Source organism: Rattus norvegicus, chromosome 11, assembly GCF_036323735.1.
Source record: "Rattus norvegicus strain BN/NHsdMcwi chromosome 11, GRCr8, whole genome shotgun sequence".
NCBI classification, from domain to species: Eukaryota; Metazoa; Chordata; class Mammalia; order Rodentia; family Muridae; genus Rattus; species Rattus norvegicus.
This window is the reverse complement of record NC_086029.1, coordinates 41,026,684-41,046,217: the sequence shown is the minus strand read 5'-3', so window position 1 is coordinate 41,046,217 and position 19,534 is coordinate 41,026,684. Positions and strand designations below refer to the sequence as shown.

The following is a 19,534-nucleotide window of genomic DNA, read 5'->3' as shown; positions in this document are numbered from 1 at the left end:
ACACCTTCCCTGTGATTACAGATGACAAAAGGACAGAGAAAGGAAGCATGGGGAGTCACGAGACAATTGCCAAATTGATGTTTCCTCAGGCTGCATTTGCATTCAAAATTCTTGTGGTCATAAGAATTATCTCTTTGACTATATTGAACAGAGACTACATGGATGTGTTTACAATCCTGCTGAGATGGATTGATCATACTTTACTACCTCTGTGGAATGTTTACCATAGATGCACAAGACTAATGGATGGGGAAGATATCGTAAAGAAAAAATGAAAATCGAACAAAGATGTTTTAGACAACCATTTGTTCTCATATACATACACACAGTATTACATTCTTGGCCTCACAAGCATTTAGGAAAGAGAAATATACAGAAATTCCTTTGAACAGCTATAAAAATTGTATCGGTTTTTTAAAAAAATATATTCTATATGATATATAAAGTTATGCAAAACTTTTAAATAACTGAAAATAAGAGTATTTAACCACGTCCTCAACAACTTTAAAGCACCTTTCTAACATCTGAGTAGGAAACTGTGGTTGCTAACAGTGCCTGAGATCCCAACAGTCAGGCCATATCCTGAGTCACCTTCTTGTTATTTTCTTAACACCTTCATTTTTCTCATAAACTTGTCTGATAAGTGGGAAAGTTTATATGTAGATGAATGAAAAATAATTGGCAAACAAAATGCATAAAAATTTCACAATGCAGAGATCTCAACACCAATCTACACTCTTTTAAAAATCAGGACAGTCCCATAAAATGAAACCAGAATGTGCCTTAAAGAAAATGGATATGGTAGGCAAGTTAAAGTATTATCTTGTCAGGGCTCATGGTTGCAGAAGGAATCCAGGGACATGTTGTCACCCAGGTTCCCTGGAAGACCAGCTAATGCCTTTAACTGCTGAGTCATCTCCCCGTATCTTGTCTACATACTTTAAAAAAATTATTATTAGATATTTTCTTTATTTACATCAAATGTTATCCTTTTTCCAGGTTTCCCCTCCCAAAATATCCTATCCCATTCCCCCTCCCCCTGCTTCTATGAGGGTGCTCCCACACCCACACATTCCCGTCTCCCTGCCCTGGCATTCCCCTACACTGGGGCATCAAGCCTTTACGAGTGTTTCTTTTATTGATGCCCAACAAGGCCTTCCTCTGCTACATAAGCAGTTGGAGCTATGGGTCTATCCATGTGTACCCTTTGATTGGTGATTTAATCCCTGAGAACTCTGGAGTGGGGGGGTATAGTTGGTTGATATTGTTGTTCTTCCTATGGGGTTGCAAACCCCTTCAGCTCCTTCAGTCCTTTCTCTAACTCCTCCATTGGGACCCTGTTCTCAGTTCAGTGATTGGCCAGCATTTACCTCTGTATTTGTAAGGCTACAGCAGAGCCTCTCAGCAGACCGCTATGTCAGTCTCCTGTCAGCATGCACGTTTTGGTATCCAAGTTACACAATAGTGTCTGGGTTTAGTGACTGACTGTGGGAAGGATCCCCGGGTGTGGCAGTCTCTGGATGGCCTTTCCTTCAGGTTCTGCTCCACACTTGTCTCCTTATTTCCTCCTATGAGTATTTTGTTCTCCCTTCTAAGAAAAACTGAAGAATCCACACTTTTTTTCTTTCTCGTTCTTGAACCTCATGTGGTCTGTGGATTGTATCTTGGGTAATCTGAGTTTTGGGACTGATATCCACTTATCAGTGAGTACATATCATTTGTGTTCTTTTGTAATTGGGTTACCTCACTCAGGGTGATATTTTCTAGTTCCATTCATTGGCCTATGAATTTTATGAAGTCATTGTTTTTAGTAGCTGAGTAGTACTCCATTATGTAAATGTACCACATTTTCTATATCCATTCCTCTGTTGAAGGACATCTGGGTTCTTCCAACTTCTGGCTATTATAAATAAGGCTGTTATGAACACAATGGAGAATGTGTCCTTGTTATATGTTGGAGCATCATTTGGGTATATGCCCAGGAGAGGTCCTCAGGTAGTACTATGTCTAATTTTCTGAGGAACCTCCAGACTGATTTCCTGAGTGGTTATACCAGCTTGCAATCCCACCAACTGTGGAGGAATGTTCCTATTTCTCCCCAACCTCACCACCATCTGTTGTCACCTGAGCTTATGATCTTAGCCATTTTGACTGGTGTGAACTAGAATCGCAGGGTTGTTTTGATTTGCATTTCCCTGATGACTAAGGATGTTGAACATTTTTTTAGGTACTTCTCAGCAGTTCAATATTCCTCGAGACTAATTTCCATAGTGGTTGTACCAGTCTGCAATCCCATGTACAATGGAGGAGTGTTCCTCTTTCTCCACATCCTCTCCAGCATCTACTGAGGTTTTGATCTTAGCTGTTCTGACTGTTGTGAGGTAGAATCTCAGAGTTGTTTTGATTTGCATTTCCATGATGACTAAGGATGTTGAACATTTTTTAGGTACTTCTCAGCTATTCAATATTCCTCAGTTGAGAATTCTTTGTTTAGCTCTGTAGCCCATTTTTTAAAGGGTTATTTGAATCTCTGGATCTAACTTCTTGAGTTCTTTTTATATATTGGATGTTAGCCCTCCATTGAATATAGGATTGGTAAAGATCTTTTCCCAATCTGTTGGTTGCTATTTCGTCCTCTTAACAGTGTCCTTTGCCTTATAGAAGTTTTGCAATTTTATTAGGTACCATTTGTCTATCAAAGACTTTAAAGCATAAGCCATTGGTGTTTTGTTCAGGAAAAGTTCCCCTGTGCTTAAGTGTCCAAAGCTTCTCCCCTATTTCCCTTCTATTGTATCTGGTTTTATGTGGAGGTCTTTGATCCACTTGAACTTGAGCTTGGTACAAGGGGATAAGAGTGGGTCAATTTGCATTCTTCTACATGCTGACCTCCAGCTGAACCAGCACCATTTGTTGAAAATGCTGTCTTTTTTCCATTGAATAGTTTTAGCTTCTTTATCAAAGATCAAGTGACCAGACTTGTGTGGGTTCATTTCTGGGTTTTTGGTTCTATTCCATTGCTCTGCCTGCTGGTCTCTGTACCAATACCATACAGTTTTTGTCACTATTGCTCTGTAATACAACTGGAGGTTAGGGATGTTGGTTCCCCTAGAAGTTCTTTTATTTTTGAGGATAGTTTTGGCTATCCTGGAATATTTGTTATTCCAAATGAATTTGCAAATTGCTCTTTCTAACTCTGTGAAGAATTGACCTGGGATTTTGATGGGGATTGTATTGAATCTGAAGATTGCTTTCGGCAAGATGGCCATTTTTACTATATTAATCCTGCCAATCCATAAGCATGGGAGATCTTTCCATCTTCTGAAATCTTCAATTTATTTCTTCAGCTCATCGTATAGATCTTTCACTTGCTTTGTTAGAGTCACACCAAGGTATTTTATATTATTTCTGACTATTGTGAAGAATGCCATTTTCCTAATTTCTTTCTCAGCCTTTATACTTTGAACAGAGGAAGGCTACTGATTGCTTTGAGTTAATTTTATATCCAGCCACTTTGCTGAAGTTGTTTATCAGGCTTAGTAGTCCTCTGGAGGAACTTTTGGGGTCACTTGACTACACTATTATATCATCTGCAAATAATAATATTTTGACTTCTTCCTTTCCAATTTGTATTCCTTTGACCTCTTTTTGTTGTCTAATTGCTCTGGATAGGACTTCAAGTACTATTGAATATGTAGGGACAGAGTGGGTAGCCTTGTCTAGTCCTTGATTTTAGTGGGATTGCTTCAAGTTTGTTTCCATTTAGTTTGATATTGGCTAATGGTTTGCTGTATATTGCTTTTACTATGTTTAAGTATGGGCCTTGAATTCCTAATCTTTCCAAGACACTTAACATGAAGGGGTGTTGAATTTTGTCAAATGCTTCCTCAGCATCTAATGAGATGATCATGTGTTTTATTTCCTTGAGTTTGTTTATATAGTGGGTTACATTGATGGATTTCTTTATATTGAATCATCTTGCATCTCAGGGATGAAGCCTACTTGATCATGATGGATGATCATTTTGATGTGTTCTCAGATTCCATTTGAGAGAATCTTATTGAGTATTTTGGCATCAATATTCATAAGGGAAATTGGTTTGAAGTTGTCTTTCTTTGTTGGGTCTTTGTGTGCTTTAGGTATAAGAGTAATTGTGGCTTCATAGAATGAATTGGGTAGTGTTCTTTCTGTTTCTGTTTTGTGGAACAGTTTGGACAGTATTGGTATTAGGTCTTCTGTGAAGGTCTGATAGAATTCTGCACTAAACCCATCTGGATCTGGGCTTTTTTTTTTTTTTTTTTTGGTTGGGAGACTCTTAATGACTGCTTCTATTTCTTTAGTAGTTATTGGGGTTGTTTAGATGGTTTATCAACCATGATTTAAATTTGGCACCTGATATCTGTCTAGAAAATTGTCCATTTCCTCCAGATTTCTAATTTTGTTGAGTATAGGCTTTTGTAGTAGGATCTGATGAGTTTTTAGAATTTCCTCAGGTTCTGTTGTTATGGCTCCCTTTTCTTTTCTGATTTTGTTAATTTGGATACTGCCTCTCTGCCCTTTGATTAGCTGAGCTAAGGGTTTATTTATCTTGTTGATTTTCCCCTGGCTTTGTTGATTTTTTTTTTGTATGGTTCTTTCTGTTTTCACTTGGCTGATTTCAGCCCTGAGTTTGATTATTCCCTGCTGTCTACTCCTCTTGGGTGCATTCGCCTCCTTTTCTTCTAGAGCTTTCAGGTGTGCTGTCAAGCTGCTAGTGTATGCTCTCTCTAGTTTCTTTTTGGAGGCACTCAGAGCTATGAGTTTTCCTCTTAGCACTCTGTTTTCATTGCATTCCATAAGTTGGGGTGTGTTGTGCCTTTATTATCATTAAATTCTAAAATGTCTTTAATTTCTTTATTTCTTTCTCCACCAAGTTATCATTGAGTAGAGCATTGTTCAGCTTCCATGTGTATGTGGCCTCTCTGTTGTTTCTGTTGTTATCAAAGACCAGCATTAGTCCATGGTGAGCTTATAGGATACATGGGATTATTTCTATCATCTTGTATCTGTTGAGGCCTGTTTTGTGTCCAATTATATGTTCAGTTTTGGAGAAAATATCATGAGGTGCTGAGAAGAAGGTATATTCTCTTCTTTTAGAATGGAATGTTCTACAGATGTCTGCTAAATCCATTTGGTTCATAACTTCTGTTACTTTCTCTGTGTCTCTGTTTAGTTTCTGTTTCTATTATCTGTCCACTGATGAGAGTGGGGTGTTGAAGTCACCCACTATTATTTTGTGAGGTGCAGTGTGTATTTTGAGTTTTACTAAAGTTTCTTTTATGAATGTGGGTGCCCTTGCATTTGGAGCATAGATTTTCTGAATTGAAAGTTCATCTTGATATATTTTTTTTCTTTGATGAGTATGAAGTGTCCTGCCTTATCTTTTTTGATAACTTTTGGTTGAAAGCTGATTTTATTCGATATTAGAATGGCTACTCCACCTTCTTTCTTGGGGCCATTTGCATTTTCTTTGATGGTTGTGTCAATTTTTTTTCAGTATTCAGTATTATATTTATTTTTTTATTAACTTGAGTATTTCTTATATACATTTCGAGTGTTATTCCCTTTCCCGGTTTCCGGGCAAACATCACCCTCCCCCCTCCCCTTCTTTATGGGCGTTCCCTCCCCATCCTCCCCACCTTGCCACCCTCCCCCCAACAATCTAGTTCACTGGGGGTTTTTATGGTATCTTTTGCCTGAGATTCTCTCTTCTATCTCTTGCATTCTGTAGGTGATGACTCCTATGACTCCATCTATGACTCCTGATCTCTTCCCTAGGTTTTCTATCTCGAGGGTTTTCTCTCCCTTTGTGATTTCTTTATTGTTTCCATTTCCATTTTTAGATCCTGGATGTTTTTGTTCAATTCGTTCACTTATTTTGTTGTGTTTTCCTGTAATTCTTTAAGGGATTTTTGTGTTTCCTCTTTAAGGGCTTCTACCTGTTTACCCATGTTGTCCTGTATTTCTTTAAGGGAGTTATTTGTGTCCTTCTTAAAGTCCTCTAACATCATCATGGCATGTGATTTTAAATCAGAATCTTGCTTTTTCAGTTTGTTGGAGTATCCAGGGCTTACTGCGCTGGGAGAACTGAAGAAGCCAAGTAGCCTTGTTTTCTGTTGGCAATTTCTTGTACTTGCCTCTTGTCATCTGCTTGTCTCTGGTGTTAGCTGGTCTTACTGTCTCTGACAATGACTTGATCCTCCTGTAGGCATGTGTGTCAGCACTCCTGGGAGACCAAATCTCTTCAGATGGGATTGTGGAGCATGGTCAGCTCTGGGTGCATGCTGACGGAAACTGGAAGGATCCTGTCCCAGACTGCTCGTCAGTTCCTGTGTCTTGAGGGCTCCCAGCAGGTCCCTCGGAGCAGAAGTGGTGGTGTGTCAGCACTCATGGGAGACCAGCTCTCCTGGTGGGATCCAGACACAGATTTGTGGCACAGGGTCAGCTCCGAGTGTAGACCAAGGCTATACTTTTATTGTTCTAACTTAAGTGGGACAATTCAAACAAATGTTCTCCTATGCATAGGCCAAACATGTGTATGCACAGAGAACTTTATCTCAAGAGTCACATATATCATTCATTTTTTGAACATGCCATAGTAACTAGAATGTCAGAAAGGAAGTCTGGCCTGCAGTGTAGGAATCTTGTAATCATTTATCTGCCCTAAAGCCAGCATGAGGAAGATGAGGGCTGACTAATGTGGTCCTTGTAGAAGACTGAGACTGTCAAAGAGTTCCTAGAAAGCATGTGAAAGTCAGTTGACTGCAGAGTTCCTGCAGTCTGTGCCGTCTTGTTTCATGTGAGGTCATCCTTCAAACAGACGTTAGCGTTTTTAGTAGCTTCTGACCTTTCCTTTTCCCTTCTGAGGCTGAGGATTTAATTTTGGTTTCTGCCCTCTCTCCACCCTTTTCTTATTCATTTATTCATTCTTACATTTATAGCTACTCTTATTCTAAAAATATTTCAGAGGCTCACAGAGGCCACATACAGATATTACAATCTGATAAAATGTGTTAACGATCCAAAGAGAAGTGTGAAGATTTTAGAGTTTCCCTGAAAAAAAATCCCAAAAGGGACCAGGAAAAAAACTATATATTTATATCTGTATATATATATATATATATAATTTATCTATATCATATATATCATATATATGTATATATATTTACATACACACATACATGCACACACACACATATATATATGTATGTATATATATATATATATATATATATATCTTATATATCTTCACTTTCAAGTAAATGAAGGAAGATGGAAAAACAAATATCCCAGAGTTGAGAAGGTTTTGTTGGTAGAAAAATTATGGCATTTTCAGGCTGAAAACTATGTGGGGCATTCATCCCATATCAAGATAAAGGAGACAATACAATGCTATAGACCCGGTGGGAAGTCACTAATGTGTGTCACATAGTTGCTTCTCAGGAAGCACTAAATGCAAGTTTATGGCAGGACACCAAATGATACGTCCCAAGGTGTCATTTCTCCAAGAAGTCCGACTACTTCCATAGGGGCTGCAGCTGTGTCCCAGGGGTGGTGTGCATACCTAGCATGTGCAAGATCCTGGATTTGATTCCATGTACTAGAGGGAGGGGCACTTCTCTGAAGTAGTATTTGCAGGTATCTTGGTTTGCTCTGATAGCCCACCAGAGGAACCAGAATAAATGCAGGTCACCACACTAACCTCCACTTCAGGTAGAGAGCAGACAGTGATGGAGTGTGCATTAACACACTGTGAACATCAGAAATAAAGATGGGGAGTTCTGAGAAATTGAGAATGCCAAATGAGGTGCATTGTCCATACAGATCACCTGTTGTCTGTACAACAGAAATACCTGCGGTCAGAGCCCATGTTTGATTCAGAAAATACGCGTAAGTTCATAATCAACACACAAATGGGTGATAGGATCAATGCTCGGAAAAGGGGTATAAACCGTCAAGATTGACAAAAGCCATTATGAGAAAAAATAACAGGAGAAATTGGCACATAGAGCTCTCTGGCACACGAAATTTAAATATTTTATGTTTCAAAGACATGCAAAAGCTAGTTAGGAACAGTGTCTCCGGTTGGAGCACGGTTTGCCTAGTTCATCATGATGAGGTTAGGGTTTTTAGTAGTTAATTGATCTTATAGTAAGCTTAAAATAAAGTTCACCAAATCTTGGGTCTTGGGTTTTCTCTCTCTCTCTCTCTCTCTCTCTCTCTCTCTCTCTCTCTCTCTCACACACACACACACACACACACACACACACACACACACACAGTTGTATTCTGCTTGAAAAACAATTATCTTTTCTGTATTCTCTTGTTTTGCTTTGATATTGTATGTACTTGCTTTTATTTTTTTGTAGGCCTTTGTTTATTAGAATCTAATTTGCATATTCTCCTTGGCAATTAAGCTAACATTTCCGTTATCTTCTCTGAACCTTTCCGATACTCCTCCGTAATCCTCATCATTTCCTCTTAGAAAAGCCTCTTTTACCTAACAGGGTTACTGATTTTTATAGGGCTGAAGAGGAATAACTTTAAATGTTGCTGGCTGCTCTGTGTCCTGAATGCCAAGTTTGCCCATGTTTCTTTATATTCCATACTCTGGAGAGCTGCAGCATGTTTAAAATTCCAAAGCCAGCAAACAAAACCTAAAGCAGAGTTTGTGAGCTTCCTGGCTTGATCCTGGAACAAAAAAAAAAAGAAAAGAAAAGAAAAAAGAAAAAAAAGAGAAGAAAGAAGGAAAAGAATAAACGAAAAAGGAAGAGGAAGAAGAAATAAAAGAAAACAGATTAAGTTTGTAGAATTTTCTGCTATTTTGATGAAAGAGTAAGCAAATGCTCATTAAAACTCCACAGTGCAGCCCATTTTCAAACCCACATCTCTTTACTTAACCAGGGGGAAAAAGCAATTTGATAATCTAGGATCCCTGTCACATCTGTAAAACGCCTCTGTGAGCTACAAACCAAGTAAATGATAGCTTCCTTCTATTATGTTTCTCTTGCAGTTTTTCTCCAGTTTTTATCTAGTTCCTTCTCTTGAATGCATTATCACAAATTTAAGACATAAGAATTGTGCCGAAATAGAAGTTATTCACTGTAGCTGACTAGGAAATGCTTAAAAGTGTCATTTCCAGATGGACTGTAATAATATGGGTGGAGCCCTGGAAAGATACTCAGGTCCTTTGAAAAAGGGGAATTCAACATTATATATCAGTTACCCAACAGAATATCAGCCCTTTACTTTGGAATCTATCAAAAACATGGTGTAGATAGGATCAAAGGCAGATGTCAAATTTTCTGTACAAAGACTCAATCACATACCTTTAATTATGTGCACATGATACAGAATCCTGTAGGTCAGGTTACTGGAACCCTCTCAGGGGTATGGAAGAGTGGTAATCCCTGCTCTAGAGATATGACTCAGTCAAACTACCTGCCACAAAGTCATGAGGACCTGAGTTTGGATCCCAAGTCAAAAGCCAGGCATGCCAACATGTGTCTGTAATCCTAGGGCTGGGGAAGCAGAGAGCAGAGGACCTTTGAGACCCCCTTTCCAGAAGATCTGGACGACTGGTGATCTCTGCATTCGGTGGGAACCTGGACCAAACAATAAGTTAGACATGAGACTAGATCAGGAGCGCTCAGGGGAACTCAGGTAAGGCCCAGAATATGGTGCTGCGCTGTAGGCTCCTATCTTTCTATCTGGTGTTAGAGCAACTCTCACTCCTCTCCAGGCAAGCATCCTTGTGCAGTCATAGACAATGATTAGTGCAGAAACCCATGACTGGTCAAAGTATCATTATTGTACTCATCTACGAATGGGTCATTTCCATAACATCCCTCCCAAGGCCTAGGCGCCATTACAGATGAGGCGGGGAAGTGCAAACAATCATGATAACCAGAGGATGGTGATGACCAGAGCGAACAGTATCTTCTGGACACTGGATCCCGTAAATCCCCAGCAGCCGTGTCTGCGTAAATTCAGTCTAATCATCATTCCCCCTTGTAGTGGGAAACTATTCATTAGTTCCCACTTCTAAATGACGAGACGTGAACAATGAATGGTATCTAAGAGAGGCTAAGTCTGTCTACTTGCTTTAAGGATGAATTCTCCTGGCAGGCCCGCCATGATCAAGTGGATGGTCCTTCACCCAGGAAATATGAACAACACAAATAGGAATCACTGGATTATTTTAAAAAAATAGTTTACAAAGTTGGGAAGGAGTGGGGGCGTGTGCAGCTCTGGAAGACAGTAAAGGGAGAAGTTGGGGTGAATATAATCCAAATTCATTGCATAATATTTTAAAACAATGAAGGAAAATATTCTTATATAAAAAAATAAGATCCGGAGCAATAAAGGGAAACACTGAGATTGACCTCCACCCCCTCCCCCAACATACACACACTAAAAACTATTCACTCTATGGGTAACACAAATATGTAAAAACAAATAAATAAATGAACAAACATCAAGTAAAATAAAATAATTCTCACTCTGTAGCTTGGTCTTGTGTGTCACACTGATATTACTGTTCTTCTAAAGTTAAAAGAGGTTTCATAATCATCACTTCCTATGATTTTCCCAGAGCTGCCCAAGTTAACTGAAGTGGTTGCAAGGCTACAAAGAGGAGCGGAATCTCACAACATCGGTAAGCCGACTAAGAGATGGTCAGTCTAAACTTCAGTCACTTCGAAACCAAGACGATGTTTCCATTTGTCTTTCAAAAGCAACCCAAATAAGTACACATTGCAGCATCAAATAGCTAGTGGAAGGCTACAGAGTGAGGAATCAAGCCCACCTGGGCTAGAACTCTCCTACCAAACACAATCCTTGTCTCAGGGGCTCTTGTGTGAGGAGTGAGGCTCACGCCACCTATCAACTTTGTTAAATATGGAATCGCTCAGGATGATGGAAAACTCTACAATTGGTAGGGTGTTTATGTAGTGAATAACAGAAGAGAGATTACACTGGTAAGGCATTCATAAAATCAGCATTACTCCATGGAATAAATTAATTTTTATAGTGATGGTCTTGTGTTAAAGAAACAAGCAAATCATTAGTGAAATCCTTACAAAAATTTTAATATTCTGGTTGTTTTATTGGTTCACCTTGAAAATTGAATATCTTTTGGGATGTATCATTCTCCTTACATAATACTTACCAAACCTTATTTTTCCAAAGAAGTAGGTAATTGTTTATAACGTACCCCTTCAACTACTGTGTAAACTGAAGGAAGATTTTCTGTATTGAATCAAATAAATGAAAAATGATCTTGTATCTAGGGAGGAAAGGTAGTATTTTATTAATACAATTTCTAATTAATCGCTTCAATAGTCTATATTTGACTACTTTCCAGCCCTTTCTTTGACCTACTTCTATTTACAGAACATCAGTATTACCTAGAAGAAATATGTTAGTGTACCTTCAAACAAAACAAAACTGTAAAATCTGCTTCCCTACAAAGCCCTCTCCAGTCCACCTTTAGATTTTGAGTGTATTATACCTAAACGAATATGAGTGTATTGTAAGCAGCAACTATTAAATTAAAATTCTCAATTTACTGCAACTAGGTTTGTTTTGGAACCTTGCCTAATTTTAATTTCCATGCTTCCAGTGTACTTTAATTTACATACCCATGTTAAAGTGAGCTGTGTGCGGAGAAACAAAGCCAGATTCAAAAGACTTAATTAAAAACATAAAGAATGTGAATGGAAGTTTAGATATTATAAGTCTGACCTATGCTGGCCTATTATTTATTGATTTATAAAGACTCCGTCTCTACTTGAGAACCCCCCCAGGGAATGATTACAGAATAAGATATTTGCAAAACTGTAAAATCAAACCATTAAGAATGACAGCAGTTCCCATTAATCATGTTCACAGTGGGCTGTGCAGTGAAGATTAGCCAGCCCACCTCTCCTTTCCATTGCGAGGTAGATTAGGGAAGCTCTGCACTCAGGTTTCAGTAGCACCTTACTTGTGGAATAAATATTAATTCAAATCTTTCCCTCAAAACAGTTCTATTCAGCCACAAGTGACATTCCTCCTCTTTGAAAGTCATTTACAAATGCTTGGAGACATTTCTGTTTGAGAGCTGCTATGGCCAAAAATACTGCTAACAGTCCATGAAACATAGGACCACCATCCCCTAGCAAAGAACTAACCTTACCAAAATGTTAAACTGTACTACAGTTAAGTATAAGTTTATAAGTTTAACATGTATTCTTTATAACCTTATTTCAGAGAAGAAAATCGATGACTTATTTTCTTAAGTATGGCCACAAACAAGATACTGGTTAATGTTTAACCTCAATTCAGGGATGTGTCTTGGACAGCACTCTCTGTGTCAAAGCTCCAAACTTTTTAAAAACTCTTCAACATACCATCATATAACCTACATTAATTACTCCACATAGTCATGGAGTTTACAGTGCAAGAAGCTGATATATACATGAATGTGACTACTGCAATCTATGTGAATAACTGTGTGCTTAAGGAGTTTACAATGAAGAATTCCATGTGCATGGATTTGACTCACAGAAATAATGAGTCCTCTGTTAAATGAGTAATATTATGAATGAGAGGGTTGTTTTCGGCAAAGACTAAGATTTCAGGAAGCCAAGGACACCCGTCTGGTATGAAAATGACCACATGTGCTCTATCAGGGAAGCAGAGACTTACTAGGAAAGAATAGAGCTGAGTCAATTAAGACAGGTGGCAACTGAGGGATGGACAAGTCTGAGCCTTCACAGATGATTTGGATCTTTGACCAAACTAAACACCTTTTGTTTGATGGTGTGTGTGCACATCAATGTCCAATACGTCTATCTGTCTAGTGGGGAGAAATGAAGCTAGTTCTTTGATTAAAATTGCCATTCTATTTAACCAATGGCTATGTTCCCAAGGGATTAAAATTTAATCCTTCTCTTTGAAGAAGTGGAGGAATGAAATAGAATGTTCTTATTACCCTGTGAGTAACTATGAACAAAGAGAGCAAGAATTCCTGGAGGAGAAAAATCAAAGAAAAACATTTCTCTTTTGCTTAAGTCCCTGTTGATTCTTTCTCGGTTGCACCTCTGGTCTTGTCTTTCTTCTTGACCCCTCCTATGATCAAAAGACACATGAGTGAAAGGTTCAAGAAGTTTTTCACAACTTTGTCGATCTTTAGCCATTAGGAAAATGGAGGCACTGGGAAATCCTGACTCGTTCATATGCCTTGTGGAAATCAGTGCTGTTCAGTAATGATACCCCTGCTGAAGTGCAGCTCAGCTTTGTCAAGGGCAATATAGATCTAGACGATCTCATGGTTTCTAGGAATAAAAGGCATTTTAAGAATATGATCTTACAGATGAGTCAAAAAATAGTATCTAGCAGTGAGTATACCCATGTGGGTAAGTAGACAGCAAGTTCTTGAGAATTCACAAGTGATCTATAGAATGTTATCTTTGCACAGTTAAAAATTATAACAAAGAAGAACCAGAACATGGTTTCAGTTTTCTCAAATTTAAGAAGATAAAGCTCTCATCCAGGCATTCTTATATTAACAATTACTTATGGACCTCTTTGAGATTCACCTGTACTCACAGCACTGAAGTCATTCTTATGATATGGAGCCTGGATGTGTCCTGTGGATGTGCAGAGGCTAACTTTGACATCACTGGTGGTGCCATAATTTCATTAACAAGAAACCTTTTCTTGGAGGAATATTATCTGCTTCTCCCTATCGCCCCCATCACTCTTTAACCACTTTTTAACATAGGAGCTCAATAAAAAGTCTTTCTCTCCTTCTGTTTCACACTGTTTTAGCTAATCAAAACTACAACTAGAAACTAAAGACAGAATAGAGCTTGTCTACTGAAATCCTTTGCTCCCTCCCTGCTGAGTTCCTCCTAAGGTTCATTGTCAGTCTCTGGGTTTTCTCTTGCTCCTCCAGCCATTCTGGTAGTTATGGGTTCTCCTAGGTGTGAGTTAGCTTCTCTTTAGCCTCTCACACACTTGATAAGCACTGCACCTTCACTGAGTGTGCATTTGAGTGTCTGTGAGAATGTGTTTGACTCTGTGAGTGGGGGTGTATATGAGTGTAAGTGTGAATGTGTGTGAGCATGTGTGTGAGAGTGATAGCCTGTGAGAGTATAAGTGTGCGTGTGTGTATGTGTGTGTGTGTGTGTATGAATCTGAGTATGCATGAGAATTTGTGTGAAAGTGGGAGTGTATGTGAGTAGGGAGTGTGAGTGTGTATGTCGGTGAGTGAATGGTTGTGTGTGAGGTGAGTATGTGTGAGTGATGGCACAGGTGTATGTGTGGACGAATGTGTATGTGATTGTGTAAGAATGTGGGAGTGTAAATGTATAGAAGAGTGGGTGTGAGTGTGAATGTATGAAAGTGTGTCTAAGTATGTATGTGAGTGAGTTTCAGTACATAGGGTGTGTGTGTGTGTGTGTGTGTGTGTGTGTGTGTGTGTGTACTGTAGTGTCTGGGGAGATATCACAAAACAACTTTCTAGTGTCTGGTCAATAAAATTGGAATTGTCAGACTTGGATCAATCACCCTTGCGTACAAAACCATCTCCTCAGTCCCTCTAAACACTCGTGAGTCACCTCCAATGAGGACATCATCTGCCTCTGGTTTGAAAAATGTTCAATTGATAGGGTTGGGGATTTAGCTCAGTGGTAGAGCGCTTGCCTAGCAAGCGTAAGGCCCTGGGTTCAGTCCCCAGCTCCGAAAAAAAAAGAAAAAAAAAGAAAAATGTTCAATTGATAGGACAATAAATTCTTGAAGGTAACATGATGGTGCAACTTGAAATATGTAGAACTGATTTTTCCACTCGCATATAATCATTTCTTTTAAGTTTTCCTTAATGCACCATCTTAATAAAGCAGTGTACACGCCCGGTTTTTATTATCAATTTGTTCATTTTGCTTATTTTTCGTTACTTGCTCACTTTCAGTAAATTTTTGTGAATGTGTTTAATAAATAAATATCCATAAATCACATTAAATATACACTATGGAAGATGCGAAAGGATGTGAGACTTTGCCTTGCTCTCAGCGGGTTTCGACTTAAACTAAAAAAATGCAAATGTGCTGGCAAATATCAAATGATTTGAGTGCTCATTACAAGCATACATTTACATCTCAACTCTACATGTCACCGTGTGTGGGGGCCCATCTGACTTGTCTTCTCTATGTTTATACTCCGTGAAATGGTGTGGTAATATCTTTCCCCTTGGGTTGGAGACTGAGTATATCCATGAAAAATAGCAAGCAGCATTGGGGATGACGTGAGTATGGAAAGAAAGTCATGGTAGCCACTGCTGTTATTGTGGTTTTATCCACTCTCCATGACTTTGCAGTTTAGAAAGAAATACATATCTCTTTTTTATTGCCATTTATTTGTTTTGTTTTTTTTTTGTTTTTTTTTTGTTTTTTTTTTCTTTTTTTCAGAGCTGGGAACCGAACTCAGGGCCTTGCGCATGCTAGGCAAGCGCTCTACCACTGAGCTAAATCCCCAACCCCTTTATTGCCATTTATAGATGATCACTATTATGCCTGTTTTTGAAATGAGGAAATTTAGAACAGGAAAAAGAAGCTCTAAGGCTTGCATAGCAGGTTCAGGAAAATCCAAGATTATGGAATGTTTTTATGTTATAATAATACATCTCTCAAAATGTCAAAGTTCGTATTCTAGATTCTGTAAGCTATCAGAGAGTTGTTCTCTTGAAAGGTTCAAGTCCCTGAATTTCTGATTCCCACATAGGTGAAGATATGTATATAAAATGATCACTTGGATCCATTAAATCAACTTGTAGCAATAAGCTTTACCATAAAACTCTCGCCATACACAATAAAATTGCATCTGCATGATGAAAGTGCATCAAAAAGATGTGGTTCGTTCGAAACAGGTGTTAATTTAATGTCAGCCGGATCGGCCGTGTTGTGGATTGGAAACCCATTTTTCCCCCTGCTTTCTAAGCCTGAAGAGGTTTACTAGTCAAAATGCAAATTCCATGATTTTCACAAATATTAGGAAGAAAGTAATTGTGACATTTGGAAGCAAAATAACTTTGAAGTAGGAAGTTGAATTTTAGCTCTTTGGAAGGTCTGCAGACATGGAGCTTGGGATAAGAAACATCCACCACAGTGAAATGCTACTGATTTAATCAGCCAAAAGACTACTGCACTGAGAGTTACTTTCATATGGTTAGGAAATACATTTTCCTGTGACCATTTGAGGCATGGCTGCTTTCTAAATAATCTCACAGAAAGATGTTGATCCGAGTTAGACAGAGAATGTCATGCAAGGCAGTAATCAACTTCAGAGCTGTCTCGACACAATAAGCCACCTGCTTTAAAAATCAAAAAGGCAAAGTGGATTTATTTATAACCTCATCAGAAAGCAACATTAGCTGTTTTGTTTCACATCCTTGACTCATGAGAGAGAGCAAGAATGTATTATCAAGTGGTTTCAATTGACATAATAAGTTTATGTGGGTATTTTCCTATTACCAATGTGTTTCTACTTTTAATAACATTTTGTATCTAAGTAAATCAGTTGCTTATTCTATTGACAGTTTATTTAAAATCTTATCTTCATGCTTATTATTTTTGTTTAATTTTTTCTTTCTGAATTTTTGATGCTGTTTAATTAGGTTACATACTTCATATTTCCTTATGAAACATTAAAAGCATTAAATATTTTAATGTTCCTACATATGTATTTAAATATCTTGTCTTCTTTTCTCTTATCATTTTAGTCACTTTTGTTGTTTTTTTGTTTTATTTTTCTAGTAATCCAACTTTTACCCTTTGGCATTGTGTTGTTTGAATATTTTTAACGAGTGACATTGGAAGTTCAAGCATTCTAACCTCTGCATAGCAGTTAAAGGATGACTTTGTATTCACTTATGAGATTTATTACATATTTCTATTTACATTAAAAGACACATGATTTGTGCTACTTCAGAACTGGTATTCAATAAAAGTTGAATCATCTAATATACTGAAAATGTCAAGACCAAAAATACCATTTTAATGTAAGCCACTAAGGAGTTAACTCCTGTTGTTTTGAATTTTTGTGGTTCATTGATCCATCTAGCTGACAGCATGCAGATACTGAGCTAGGCCCCAAGGGCCACTGTGATAAAAAACGTTGTTTTGATTCTCATCTGCACAGACATAGGCCTATGAGACCAAACATGAGAAAACAAAAATCACAAGTTTAAGTAGACTTAGACATGGATGAGGCTGATGCAAACCCCAGTGAGTCAACCACAGTGCATGAGGTCTAGCAAAGCAATCACCCCACAAACGCATGCTCTGTGAAAGGTAACGGGCCACTGACCAGAGAAAAGAAAGACACACAGAAAGACCAGAGAAAGATCTACACACAAGGACTGCACGTGTACAAACCTGAAGGAGAACGGCTTGAGGTGGGCAGGAGTAGCATACTAGCTCATGACATCAATGGTCAGCTGACAGACCGCTGGCTCTCAGGATGACATTGTGCACCATCTTGGACCATCTCCATGGTGGAGTGTAATCAACAGACATGAGAGAATCTGGAAGCAGAATCTCCAATTCTATTTTTACTCTTTTCCGAAGTCACTCCCACTGAGCATGCACCTGTGCTCTGCTGGGCCTCCATTCCCCCTTCTTTCCTAATTGTCTCGTTTCCATTTACTGAAAGAAAGCACATCTGCCACCCATTTTGGATCTTACCTTGGCATAACACCCTAGGACATAAGTCAATGCCATGTCCCTGAGTAATAACCCTAGAAAAACAACACAAAGTCAGTGACCCAATCCTGACAAGATGTCTGCCTATCTGTTTGTCATCTTCTTCCAGTCGGTGTATCTATTCATCTATTACCTAATTATCCATTATTTACCCGTCAAACCTAGATATCAATATTATTCAAGGTCCTCTAGAGAAACAGAGAAAAATAGAGTAAATGCATATAAGAAGGGGTTTATTATATTGACCGGGTTGTCAAACAACAGCTGTCTTCACACAAAAAGATTGAGAGCACAAGAGGAAACCGCCCTACATATTGGATGCCTCTGCAGTCCCAACCTGGCACAGGAGGCCCAAAGGATTGATGGATAACCACTGGTCTTGATTTCACACTGAAAGCCCAAAGAAGCTAGATTTTGCTGACAGGATTGGATGCCACCTGTAAAGACAGCAGCAGAGGCAATGATAGCAAGAGGGTAGATGGTAAATACATTCACTTGCAAATATAAAAGCAATTAGGCAAAATCAACCATATTTCCACTTTATCAGACATATTAGGCCACTAATGGAAGGTGCCAGGTACTGTCGGGGAGTCTTCTCTGATAGTATTTTGTTCAGATGTTCTCTCTACTTCTCTTAGTCTCTTAGGTAAATCCAAATCCAAACATACTGACAACCAAAATTAAACATCACTCTGTCTGTCTATATATCTACCTATATATCCATCTCTATCTCTAATCTATATCATCTAATCTATATCTATATCTATCTGTATGTATCTATATTCATATCTTTCCATGAATCTATGCATCATCCTTCTATCTGTCTGTCTATCTATCTATCTATCTATCTATCTATCTATCTATCTATCTATCTATCTATCATGTATCCATCTATCATCTATCTATCATCTATTATCTATCTACCTCTCATCTACCATTTATCTGTCTTTCATCATTCTTTTTATCCACTCACCCCTTCAGAGAGTCAAGTTTTATTGTAAGAGTGACCCCTCACCCTAGGAGGGAGAGCGTGCTAGTGTTGCTGCGTACTTTGAACAGATTCATTTCTCCTCCTCATTTTACTTTAACAGAAATTGTTTTGGGGAGATTTCTCATTTCACAAGGGAGACTAGTCTTTGAAGCTTGTACTATCACAAATATGTTCTTTCCAAAAGAAAACACTAGTGGTTAGGTTAAATTATTTAATTAAGAGATATGAAGTACTAAACAGTATAAAATTAGTAAAATGTGTATTTTCTGAGATAATTTTGACTTCTAATGAAATTTTTAAGCATTGTCTTTAAATACATAGGATTTTTTCAAAATCATTGTATCTTAAGTCATAAAAATCCATACAAACAATTGTCTTTACTTGCAGCAAGGCGATGGTGTTTAGTACTCAGTTGGCTAGGAAACTACTGGAGGGGTGTTACAATAATGTGCATGATTGGCACTCAGAAAGAGTCAGTGATCCTGGAGGAATAGATTGTACTATCCCCATGTTTTCTTCTAATACCAGTGAAAAACAGAGCATAAATTACTATTTATAAAATATTAACAGTGCACAGATGGACATCTCTTTGTGGCTAGTACTGTGATAAAATACCAGCAAAATTATTCAATATCAACAAGCAAACCTGATCAATACATAAGACACATTCGTCTATTAAGTTTTCTTAATTTCAGTCACAGGGCTTAGTACCTCATAACACTTAAATGAAAACACATAGAGCCTATTTTCCTAGCCTATATGG

At 38.2% G+C, this 19,534-nt stretch overlaps 1 protein-coding gene and 1 long non-coding RNA gene across 11 annotated transcripts in view; one reads left to right on the top strand and one right to left on the bottom strand.

The window, feature by feature from the left end:
- Positions 1-19,534, top strand: part of Grik1 (glutamate ionotropic receptor kainate type subunit 1) — a 400,993-nt gene that overhangs the window by 10,749 nt on the left and 370,710 nt on the right. The gene's annotated exons all lie outside the window — the stretch shown is intronic.
- LOC108352301 (uncharacterized) overlaps positions 1-19,534 on the bottom strand; it is a 159,162-nt gene that overhangs the window by 46,629 nt on the left and 92,999 nt on the right. Inside the window, exon 4 of one of the 2 annotated variants that reach the window (XR_001840448.3) lies at positions 8,228-18,217. The exons of the other annotated variant lie outside the window; for it this stretch is intronic. This is a non-coding gene — a long non-coding RNA (uncharacterized LOC108352301). Of the gene's footprint in view, positions 1-8,227; positions 18,218-19,534 lie in introns of those variants that run through there. 2 annotated transcript variants of the gene reach the window in all.